Source organism: Caretta caretta, chromosome 6, assembly GCF_965140235.1.
Source record: "Caretta caretta isolate rCarCar2 chromosome 6, rCarCar1.hap1, whole genome shotgun sequence".
NCBI classification, from domain to species: domain Eukaryota; kingdom Metazoa; phylum Chordata; order Testudines; family Cheloniidae; genus Caretta; species Caretta caretta.
The window spans coordinates 51,544,991-51,556,985 of NC_134211.1; the positions used below are offsets into that span (position 1 = coordinate 51,544,991).

The window sequence follows — 11,995 nt, forward strand, 5'->3', positions numbered from 1 at the left end:
GCGATTGCGTTGCTGCTAACCACAGCAAGTAAAACTGGTCAGAATTGTGCTAAAAATCAAAATATAATATTTTTCTTTTGTTAAAATATTGCAGAAATTTTAGGCTGATTAAACTTTTTGTTAATAAGAAAAATAGGTTTTGTTTTTCCCCTCATCTTTTTTCCACTGAACCAAAAAACTTGTTTTGATCAAGAAACTGAAAAATTTGCTCCAAAACTAAAATTTGAAAAAAAAAGTCTGTAAAAAAAGCCACCATTTTTCATTAAAAGATGTTTCCATTAATTTTTTTGGTCCAGATCTGCTGACAAATGATCCTCAAAGGCTTGTGACTTCTATTCATGATATCATCCAGAAGTTTGAATATGTTCCTGACTATTCTCCAAAGCATCTGAATCTCTGCAATCTGCAAAGCTGAGATGAAAATCTCCAGTGAAGAGGGATTCAGCTAATGAGCCTGGTCTCTGGATTGGCTGAAGATTCCAGAAGGTACAGACCTTTCAGCAGCACTAGGTCCCTGGCTACTCAACAGTATTCCAGGCCCAGAGTTGCGTTTCTGATCCACTTCCTGTTTCTTGCTCCTGTTCTCAACAACCTCTTCACTCGGGCCCTTGCTCCTTCCTCCAGCTCATTATTACCACTCTTGGTCTCCTTATCCGTGCTCCCAGTTCTTGATTCCTGCTCCTGGCTCCTGCCCTGCTCCAGCTGATACTCTGTTTCTGACCTCCTACTCCAGGCTCCTGGTCCCAGCTCACTCCCTAGATTTTATATTTGGCTTCTGATACCAGCTCTGACCCTTGACTCCTAGTTTCTGGGCCTCTACTCTAGCTTGTGTCCTGGATTTGGTAATTCAGCTCCTGATTTGGGATTCTGGACACTAGGCCCAATCATCCTAGTTCCAAACATAAGGACAACTTCTCACCCTGCTCATTAGGCAAGGCCACCCATGACCCAGTCCATAACAGGGACATATATCCTATGTTGAGATCTTCCCTTGTGATATTTCAGCCTGTTTACTCTCCAAGCTGGACTACAAAAATGCACAGTCAGTACAAAAAGAACATTCATGAACCCAAGAAAGTTTCAGTCCAAGGTTAGGTGTAGGTTCAGATTTATTCTTATTTTAGTTGTCCCCATTCAATAAAACCGACTTTCAAATCTTTATGTATGAACTGAAGGAAGAATAAGGAATCACAAAGTGATTAAGTGTGGATATTCACATCGTCAAGATTTATTTGCATTACCATAGTGCTAAAAGACCGCAAAGAGATGAGAGCCCCATTGTGATAGGTGCTGTTCAGATATATAGTAGAAGACAGCCATTGCCTGAAAGAGTTTACAGTCTTGGGTAAAGGAAAGATGCACAAGTAGATGAAACAAACAAATGGATGTGTAGGAGGGTTTTTGCATAAAATAGTTGTCTGTCCAGTTTATAAGCAGACTATAACACTTTTTATAACTTAGGTTGCAATTAGTCAGCAAAGCACCGAGTAATGATACTTTAGCAAAGTTCTGTGTGTGGATGAAAGCTGTCCATTTCTTATATTTCAAAGACTCATTTGACTCTCCAACTTATTGCACTGATAGCACAGCATGTGGTCTCACTCTCTTCAATGGAATGAATTGAAAAAACTATCTTAGATATTCCTTTGCTTTCCCAGCAATTTAGTGGGTTAATTCCTGGAAGTTAATGTGTTCTCCCCCATCATTAACTATTATTTCATTTTATTTTACCATAGAAATTGCTATAAACAGAACTCAATGGTTCTAGGTGGGCTGTATAAGTGTATCCCCTGTAATTTTGCATCTGCTGAGGTCTTTACTCTTCAAGTGAGGCATCTCTAAAAGATAACTGCTGAATATTTCTATACAGCAATATTTAGGGATCAGAATTAATTACACAGGATTTTATGGACAAAATGCTGCTTCCTCCAGAAAGAACTATAACATTGTTAATCTGATTTGCTCTCTGGATTTAGAGAAATTGCACATGGAGAGAGAAAAGGAGTACTTGTGGCACCTTAGAGACTAACAAATTTATTTGAGCATAAGCTTTCGTGAGCTACAGCTCACTTCATCGGATGCATTCCTTGAAGTTGATAGATTTCCACTCCATACGGCTAAATGCAGTGCCTTGCATAATGACAGGTTTCAGAGTAGCAGCCGTGTTAGTCTGTATTTGCAAAAAGAAAAGGAGTACTTGTGGCACCTTAGAGACTAACAGACGAAAGCTTATGCTCAAATAAATTTGTTAGTCTCTAAGGTGCCACAAGTACTCCTTTTCTTTTTGCGAATACAGACTAACACGGCTGCTACTCTGAAACACATGGAGAGAGCAATTCTAGCCATTTATAATATTTTCAAAGAGAAGCAGCTCATTCTAGTAGCTCTCATTTTTCATATGGCTCTTTCTAATGCTGCTTACTCAGACACTGAATCCTTTAAGTCTGTAAAATGCCAGCTGCCAGTCCTTTTACCACCCCATTCCCAGGAAGGATTTCATCCACTATGGAGTTCAGTCTGTAAACTGTTGAAAAAAATTGAAAGAAAAACAGAGGTGTTTTTGCTCTTTCTAGAAACCATATACCTATGTATTGCGGTATAAAGGTTTTATCCACATGAGTTTGGGGTGACACACTGTTATGGTTGTTATCAGATTGATGGGTTTGGAATAAGCTGCATTATTCACAAATAGCAAAGCCACAAATGAGGTATGCAGGTCAGCCCAAACAAGTGTTGATAAACCCATTATATCACACCTCATTATTGTTGTTATTTAATTGTATTATGGTACCTTCTACAAGCTTCAGTAGAGATTAAGTCCCCATTGTCCCAGGCACTGTACAAACACATGCTAAGAGTGAGTTCCTGCCCCAAATAGCATACAATCTAAATAAACAAAACACACAAAGGGAAACGAAGTATCATCTTCCTCATATTATAAATGGGGAAACTGAGGTTCAGGGTTTTTTTAAGGGTGGGATTCAGAAAGATAAGTAGGCGCCTAACTCCCATTAAAATCAGTGAGTAAGTTGCCTAAATACCTTTGTGAAGTTCACCCTAAGTGACTCGCCAAGGTGACACACAACCAGGGCCGGATTTCTAATTAGGCACAGTGGGTACATGCCTACGGGCTCTGGCATTCTAGGGATGCCTCACTGCTCTAAAACTGTGTGCAACACAGAGATCAGCTGTAGATGGGAAGGGGGGCACTGAATATGCTGTGTCTAGGGGCACGAAAGGTGAAAATCCAGCCCTGCACATAGCTAGAATGTCAGAACCACAGTCAAGTTTCTTATGCCTTCACTAAGCGACATATTTTACAGAAAAGCTTTTTAATAAATATTTTAGAGTTTAATTGATCTTATGTTTAAATTTTATGTCCCTCTGTCTGTACAGCAAGAAGCCTTGTTACCAATTATTCCCACTGTATGGTCTTCAAAAAGAGAGAGAAAAAACAGATACAGTCTTAGAAAGCTCTCACCCACAATACCTTGTATATAGTTTGGTATCTCAGGTTCTTCCTGCTGTGTGTTGCACTGGAAAGTTAGGAACCATCCTTCTACAATGCTTTATGGCACCCAACTTCTAGCCCAAATAGGTTACTAGATACTGACACTAAAACTCTCAATGGTGAGGGACTGAATAGTGGCTGTTCTTGTTCTCAGACCCATGATTTTTTTTTTTTTGGAGAAGGGTGGGGAATGGGGTTGAAGGATGAGGGAGAAAATTCCACATGGGGGAAAGTATATATTTATCTTAAAATGGGGGTGGGGGTGGGGAGTTTTTGGAAGGTCCTTGGAGGTCTAGAATATTGGAAATAGTCCTGTTGGATCCTGTTAGTGGTCAAAGATCCACGAGAAAGGCAGTGTATTACACAGCTCTGCAAATTACTATACATGGATATTACTTCTTTATACGTGGTGTGTATGCATACTATGTGCTCACACAGATTTTGCTCTGTGTGATCCCTTTTGCCCTACTGGGTTAAACATCAGCTGCATCTAACACTAACAACAGATGGTCAGATTCTCAGCTTTGCTGAAATCCAGTCAATACAGGGGAGTAGGGTTTTGGGGGCCACCATTACATTTCCATGATCCTGAAGGTCAGTCTGTGCCAGTCCCAAGGGACCATATGTGTCAGCTGGGAATGGCAGAACATAGCTGCACTCCGCTGCTCCCCCCCCAACATCCCCTACACAGGAGCCAAGGAGAAAAAAAGGGAGTAGTTGATGTAGGCACATAGTAGATCAACTAACACCCATCACCCTCCCACCAGCTACTGACAGATTCTGGCTACCTTGTGCCCCTTAAGTAGTACAAACCAACTAATTAGGGAGAAGAAAATCTGGGACAGAATGTATAGGGTTGAAAACTCAGGCAACCACCTCCCATCCAACCTCCTTACACATGCATGTACACGCACATCAAATATCATTTCCCTGTCTTTGTTTGTCGTACTGTTACCTTAAGTTGTATAGAAAAGCCAAAAACAAAAGATGTAATATCGATGTTTTTAATTCCCTTCCTAAAGTCTGTATTATCCCAGTTTCAAAATTAGGAATATATCATATTGGTTTGGTAGATTGATTCAGGTATCAAATTCAACTATCATCTCAAAATGAGAGCTCTAGCTAATAGGGGTGTGGGGGGGTTGCTCATTTTTGTTCCAAGTAGTAATTAATTATAAAAATCCATCAGTGAAGATTTTTTGTCTGAATGCTGCTTTTCCCAGCCTTAATTCCAAAATCTGTAATCTCATTTGGTCTCTTGATTTAAAGAAATTGCACATGTAGAGAGCAACTCTATCCACTTATGAGATTTATCAGAGAGGAGAGGATAAGGCTTTGTTTTTCATCACACAGAGTAATGTCTGTGAATAACCAAAGTAGCCAGTGAATGTCACTCTGGTAGTACACAAATGGCAGTCAGAAAATACCCTGAAGGAAGGCTGCCTGGCTGGTAATGAGTGAGCATCATCATCTGAGGGTTGCTGGACACATTAGCATCCATATATACACCCTATCATTTTACAGAAATTCAGGATAGATTTAGGAGGAAAGGATGCTAAATGGTTTACCAATTGCAAAACAAATAAAATAAAATAATTTGTATGTGTAATCTTAGTTATGATGATATCAACACTGCTCTTCTGGACTAATGATCAAGAATAACCTTTGGGACTTACTACAGCAGGATATTATTGAAGCAAATTGCTATGCACTTTTTAAATAGAAATAATCATTATTTATATGAATAAGAACAGAACCAGCAATTACGTTATCTGTGCTGAAATATAAAAGTTATCCGTCCTCATGCTTCAGGGAATATTAGAGGTGAAGTTATTGGAATTAGTAGTAAAAACTTAATTTTATAAAAAACATAAAAACTATGTTGAAAAGCATCATGTTTGCAAAGTCAAAAACTAATAAGTTAGGAAATACCAGAAGCAAGGTTGTGTATGCAACTTTAATTCAGTCCTTTTGTGCATTATGATACAGTCTTTAATTATGTGATGGCCTATTACTTTTTCCACAGGATCCCTCCTAGTCTTGGGGTGAGAAGCAAACTATTGTCATGGATACAAAACTGGTGAAGAAACAGGAAATAAAGAGTATTATTTCTTCAAATGTAATGGGTATGCATGTAACACACCCATAGAAATTCTCGCTCTGTGAAATACACAAACATGCACAATCCATTTTGCATTGCTGGGCCAGTTTTCATCATGGTTAACAACTGGCATCATGGTTCTGTAGGAGATCCTGTGTTTAGTATATTTATCAATGATCTGGAAACTGGGGATGAGCAGTGAAGTAGCAAAATTTGTAGATGGCACAAAGTTATTTAGATTAGTCAAGTCTAGAAAAGACAGTGAGGAACTTCAGAGGGACTTAACCAAGCTAGGTGAATAGGCAACACAGTGGCCTAAGAAATCTCAACCAGTCACAGCTGGAGATGGCCTGACTTCAGGGTAAGAGAAATAATATACTTTATTTTGTTTACAACAGTCATTTGTTTCAGAGGCTGGAATCATTTCATATGAAGAAGAAAGGCTTGTTTAATCCCATGGTAAGCAGTGGTTCTGATCAGAGATTCTGAGGTGTGTGTGGAGAGGAGACTTGCTTTACCTCAGTTTAAACACTAAATAAAACAGTATTGATCATTTGGCAGTAAGCCATAGGAAAGAAGCAGAATGAAAACTAATCATATTTAATGTTAAAATCAATGGCATGATGTCATGAAATCCTGTAGGAAAAACTCATGGGAATAATTGACTCTTTGCATACACAGTAATAGACTGTGGGGTCAAGAAGAAGATATATTACTATAATATTTGCTGCTTCTTAAAATGGTTTTCTCATAAATTGCATACATTCCCCTTATAATATCTTTATTAGTTGCGCCAAATTTTACTGACGGTGATTATCACCATGGACAGCAGATGAAAAATCCTCTGCTGACAATAAACACAACAGTGGTATTACATCAGGGAAGTATTTGGCCCACCATGCATAGAAAAAGGCTCAGCCTCTGTGCTTTTCTTTCTCTCATGAAATAGCTATATGACAAACCTCTTTCCTTTACAGGTAACCTCTAACCTTCCCAGGCTCTGTGGGATCTTTGAGCACAGTATCAGATTTCACAGGAGAGGGAATACATCACAGTTAGGGAACCATTTGCTTTCTACACGCATTTGGCACAGTCCTGCAGCTCAGTAATGTACCTTATCCCACAATCAATTTCCCTTCCATCTTGATTGAAGGAAATGTATGACTTAGCTGCAAGCTCTGTTAAATTCCCTACCAAGATCTCCGCAGATATGTAAATGAACATTAGCTGTAGAATATCAGATTATGGAAATACTTAAAGAGCCTTATGGCTTGAGGAAGGGGGGGAAAGTAGTCTCTTGCCAGCAAAGTCATTTTCTCTTTGAAGGAATCACTTGAGTGACATGGAGTTGAGGCTAAAATATAAATTAAAAATGAAAAGTTGGACAAGATGTAATTATTAAAATGATTTGGATTAGCTGGGGAAATTCAAGGCCTGTTCCAACAGAGAGCTTGTGTGCATGCATACCAAAAATATGTGAGTTCATTGGGAGGCTGTGAATTTAGTGTAGCCTCACAGAAGAAATGACAGTATTGTATATTTAAAAAAACCGCTACAAAAGGATGTGGACAGACGAGAATCCAATAGACTGTAACAAACTGTGTATGTGAACCGTAGCCATCTGCGGGATGGAATGAGAACTATTCACCTGTGTGCCATTGCCCTAGACTGCTCATGATTAACTGGGATTCTTTTTTAGCTGCTGGAGACTTGTATGTTTGGAGCAGGTAGATTTAGGTTTCATCCTGATTGCTACAGTACCATGAAGTTGCAAGTGGCCATGAGGCCCAGAAGGACAACCATGAAGCTATAGGTGGCACATGTGTTTTACAAAATGTTTGCTGTTTCTCTGAAATTTTCCATTCTGTGTCCAAAACCTCAGTTTTGAAGAAATTTTTGAGGTGGAATAGGAAAGAATGCACAGAAAAAAATACTAGATTTACTCTTCCTTAGCCTAGACACAATTTTTTCAAGCCCTTTTTTATTACAACACAAAAAATTCATTAAAAGAATATTGAGGTAGTGATCTGAACAAATAAAACAAAACAAGGGAGAATTAAGAGGGATATGTTCCATAAATGGAGGCATTTTGCCATATTCAGAAACAAAATGAAAGTCAAACAGCTAAGGCAGATTCCAATATTAGCGGGTAGAAGATGACAAATAGAGCCAGATCTCAATCTTACATGTGCTGGTGTAAATTCTGATTGACTCCAATGGAATGTTCAGGGAGTTATTCCAGATTTGTGCTACTGTAACTGAGATCATAATCTGTCTCCCAGTATGGAATATTTGCTCCTTAGCTGTGCTTTCTTGCTTTTAATGGTTTGTGTGACAGTACTATGTTTGAAAATTTTCTTTTTGTTAGTTTGTTTGTTTAGAAGAAGACATATTTGAGTTTTCCCATGGAATTTCACTCAGTTCTTCCTTTGATATCCCTAAGGCATCTGGATGTGTTAAGGGGGATTGGATCAGATTATAATGTGCCTGTACCCGTGTGGGAAACAAGTATGAGGAGAATGAATTTTCTCTCTCTCATTGGGATCCCATCTGCCATGAGTAACAGACTACTTATCCTTAGCAGTTAACAGATGAAAATCTATTGGATAACTCTCCTTTAGTAGAAAAATAAATAAACTGATTGTACCAAATTGTAGAAATAATCTCTTTCCTGGATAAGATTCTATTAGTCACTTCTCATCCTAAAAGGAAATGTTTTTCAGAGTTCTAGATACCTCAATATATGACGCACTAATGGTCCTACCTGAGTTCACTCTAGTCTCTACCTTTGATCTTAATCTTAACTTATATTACCATCCATTCCACTCTGACAGTGATCCAGCCCTGAGTGCCTCACCTTTCTCCTGCACCTCCCCATATGTATGGAATATGTAGTCCCTATACTGATTCACCAGGCAACACATCTTCTGCTGTTAAATTCCTTGCTTCTCAGTTCTGTGGCAAATGCAAGAAACCAAACAACTTATTCTTTTCTTTTGGTTTCATAATGTGACAAAGTTTTCTCTGTTTCTATGCAGGATTCAATGGCTATTAGCCAGGATGGGCAGGGATGGTTTCCCTAGCCTCTGTATGCCAGAAGTTGGGAATGGGCGACAGGGGATGGATCACTTGTTGATTACCTGCTCTGTTCATTCCCTCTGGGGCACCTGGCATTGGCCACTATCAGAAGACAGGATACTGGGCTAGATGGACCTTTAGTCTGACCCAGTATGGCCGCTCTTATGTTCTTATTATAAACTTCTTGGAACAGGGGTTGTCTTTATTTTGTCTCTAGAGCATACTGTTGCCAATTAGATAGTAATAAAATAATAATAAACACTTTGAGAAAACTTTATTTGTAGTGTTGCAACTACAAGACTCTAATAAGAGGCTTTCCTGAAGCTTCCTGGCTCTCCTGTTTACTATACAATGACCATCTGCACAAATTGTTAAGAGCAACCACCTTTTCCAGACAGTAATTGCCCGAGACGAAATATGTCCAGAAGGTAGTGGCAGCATGTTGCAAGTTTTATGGCCTTCCCATGGGTGTGAAATGTCTGAAGCATGAATTCCAAAGCTGCCAGGGCAGCTTTCAACATCATCCACCAGGGAGCTAGGTACTGCGCTTGACACAATATGTTCTGCAGTTCAGCATCTGGGCCTTTTTAATTGGAGAGAAGCAAGTAGGGGAGCTGGAAGGTAGTACAGCAAATGGTAGTTTCCTTCCAAACCTTTCCTCTGCCTTTGTTACCTCATAGCCTTGTAATCATCTACCTGCCTGTCAAGAACTCTACCCTTAAATTATTCACTTCTTTGTGTTTTTTGAAATCAGAAAATTATAAATGAAGATGAAGAAGAACTATTACTCTGTGGCAAATGTGAACAATGTGATAGAAAATGCTGTTTGAAAGCAAATATTTATCTAATATTGTTTTCAAAGTTATCAAAGCTTTTCAATAAATGTGTACAGTTCATTGTTCCTTACATGACCAGGTTTCCACGTGTTTTGCTATTTAAATAGAGTGGATGCTTGTTTATCCATTTCCTAAATTAATCTGGTTCAGAGACATACTTATATGTACAGGCAACATCCTGCCTGACTTAACTCATCAGAGTGGTCCCACTGAGTTCAATGGCACTATTCATTCCATTTAGAGCTTCAGTCCATTTGCGGATACAGACTAACATGGCTGCTACTCTGAAATCAGTCCATTTAGAGACTGATTCAGCAAAGCCCTTAAGTATTTGCTTAACTTTAAGACCCACTGATGTCAACTCAATGACCAGGTTAGGCATGTGCTTAAGTGATTTACTGAATAGAAATGGACCGAAGTATATGCTCAAGTCCAGTGCTGAATCTGGGGTGGTACTGACTTCACTGGGATTTCCTGCATGAGTAAGGCAAGTAGGCTTTGTCCCAATGTAAGAGTTCTGGTGCTGTGGAATGTTTCTGATGAAATGTTTGTTGTGGCACTTTCATGTTTTCTTTTTTGCTCAGTTCTAATCAGAGATGGGAAAACAGAGAACTAATATATTTTAAGAAAATGTAGGGGTCCTAGTCCTCAAAAGGGTAATAGAACTGTAAAAGCTTTTAGGTTCTTTTTCACTGGACCTTGGGGTGATGGGCAGATTTCAGAATGCCTTGGGCCTTTTAAGAGCAGGCACTGAGAAATGTAGTTTCCTTGGAGGGATTGAGAGTCTAGAAGTCACATGACTAGGGAAGAAGGTGACTAGGTGACCATATTTGGGAACTATGTAAAGGATAGCCTGAGCTAAGTATGAGAGAGATGAGGGCTGGGACAAGATCCTAAATGGCAGTTGAGAATATTTTGAGTTGTTTTGTTCTGTCTGTTTGTTTGGTCGTACAATAATTCCTTTGGAAAAGCACTTGAAATTATTATTCTGATTTATTATTTGTATTTACCATAGTGCTTAGGAACCCAAGTCATGGACCAGGATCCCATTGCATTAGATGCTATGCAAACACACAATAAAAAGACAGTCCCTGCCCCAAAGAGTTTACAATCTAAGTAGACAACTGATGGATACAGACAAACAGGAGAGTATAAACAATGAGAGACAGTGCTCAGATGATGTACAGGGATTTAATAGCATGAACTCCATTAATGTAAATGCAAACATGGCCGACTCCCCAGTGGTCCCACTGTCAACATTGGCTGGGCAGAGCTGGTTGAAGACAGAAAAATATTGTCACAATAATTTTCACAAAAGTTCACTTCTGAACAGGTTTTAGTCAAAATTTCATTTTCACCGGAATTTTCTGACCGGTATGGGACAGAGAGCTCTGGAGACTGAATTTCTAGGTGAGGAACAACCTGGGCAGTGTCAGTGCCAGTTCCCCATATGTGGGCCTGCAAATGTGCCTTGCCCCCTTTTCTGGGGGGGCCGCCTTTAAGAGAGAGATGGTCATTTCCTTTCCTGACTTATTCAGTACTTGGTTTCTCTGCAGAGATTGACAACTAGATCAGTGGTGGTGGAGGTGGATTCTGTGATGTGGACACCTCTCCTTTGGCAAGATGGGACTGGACCAAGATAACCCCTGGAACACTGAAGAGCCATCAAATGCAACATATTTCAGTCAGTACCAATGCGGGCTGGATTCAGAACTGCCTTCTAAAGATGAAAGGCAACTCTTTATCTCCATTGACCGAGCTATCCAGTTAATAACCTGTGCTCAATCCTTGCAGGTTAGATATGCTATTGTATGAGCAATACATGTTAGAGATGGCAGATACTAGAACACCTGACCTAACCCCTCCCTTGAGATGTTAGGATCCAGAGTCAGATCCAAATCTAAACTATGCAATTTGGACTAAAAGATGCTGTCTGGGTTGAGAGTATCAATCCTTCAGTGTATCGAGCAACCCAGTCTCCTCCCATTTGTAGAAGAGAGTTCTTTACAACCAGTTCCAGCAGAGACCAACTTTTCCCACACTGCACAAGCATCAAATTCCCACTAGGCAGCACTTAGTTGCAATAGATGGTGAGTCCATGGAGAGAGTTAAGAAGTAGTTGTCCAAGACTCAAGAATACTCTGAGCAGCCTCCAGCATTTGCTTCCCGGCATCAGGCTTAGTTAGCTACACCTCTCAGGCATTCATATATGCCTTTTACCCACCAAGGAAAGAAAGGGCTACATTGCAGTTCAGACTCAATCTTAAAGGATAACATTCCTAGATTCAATAAATATACTTCTCATGGAAAATAACTGATGTCTCACAGGAGGGTACACGAGCCATGTGATAAATGGTGAAAGGTGCTCCAAAGCCCCAGTGGGTGAGGAAATAACCCCCGACCCTGCCTGTCGCATAGGTGATTGGGGATGGGAATATAAAGATAGAGAGGAAGCAGCACTGCTGATGG

The 11,995-nt window shown here is 39.7% G+C and overlaps 1 long non-coding RNA gene across 1 annotated transcript in view; it reads left to right on the forward strand.

Annotated features, from left to right (window-relative positions):
* The first annotated feature begins 347 nt into the window (after positions 1-347).
* Positions 348-11,995, forward strand: part of LOC142072528 (uncharacterized) — a 45,469-nt gene continuing 33,821 nt past the window's right edge. The window contains exon 1 of the long non-coding RNA XR_012668929.1: positions 348-486. This is a non-coding gene — a long non-coding RNA (uncharacterized LOC142072528). The remainder of the gene's footprint in view (positions 487-11,995) is intronic.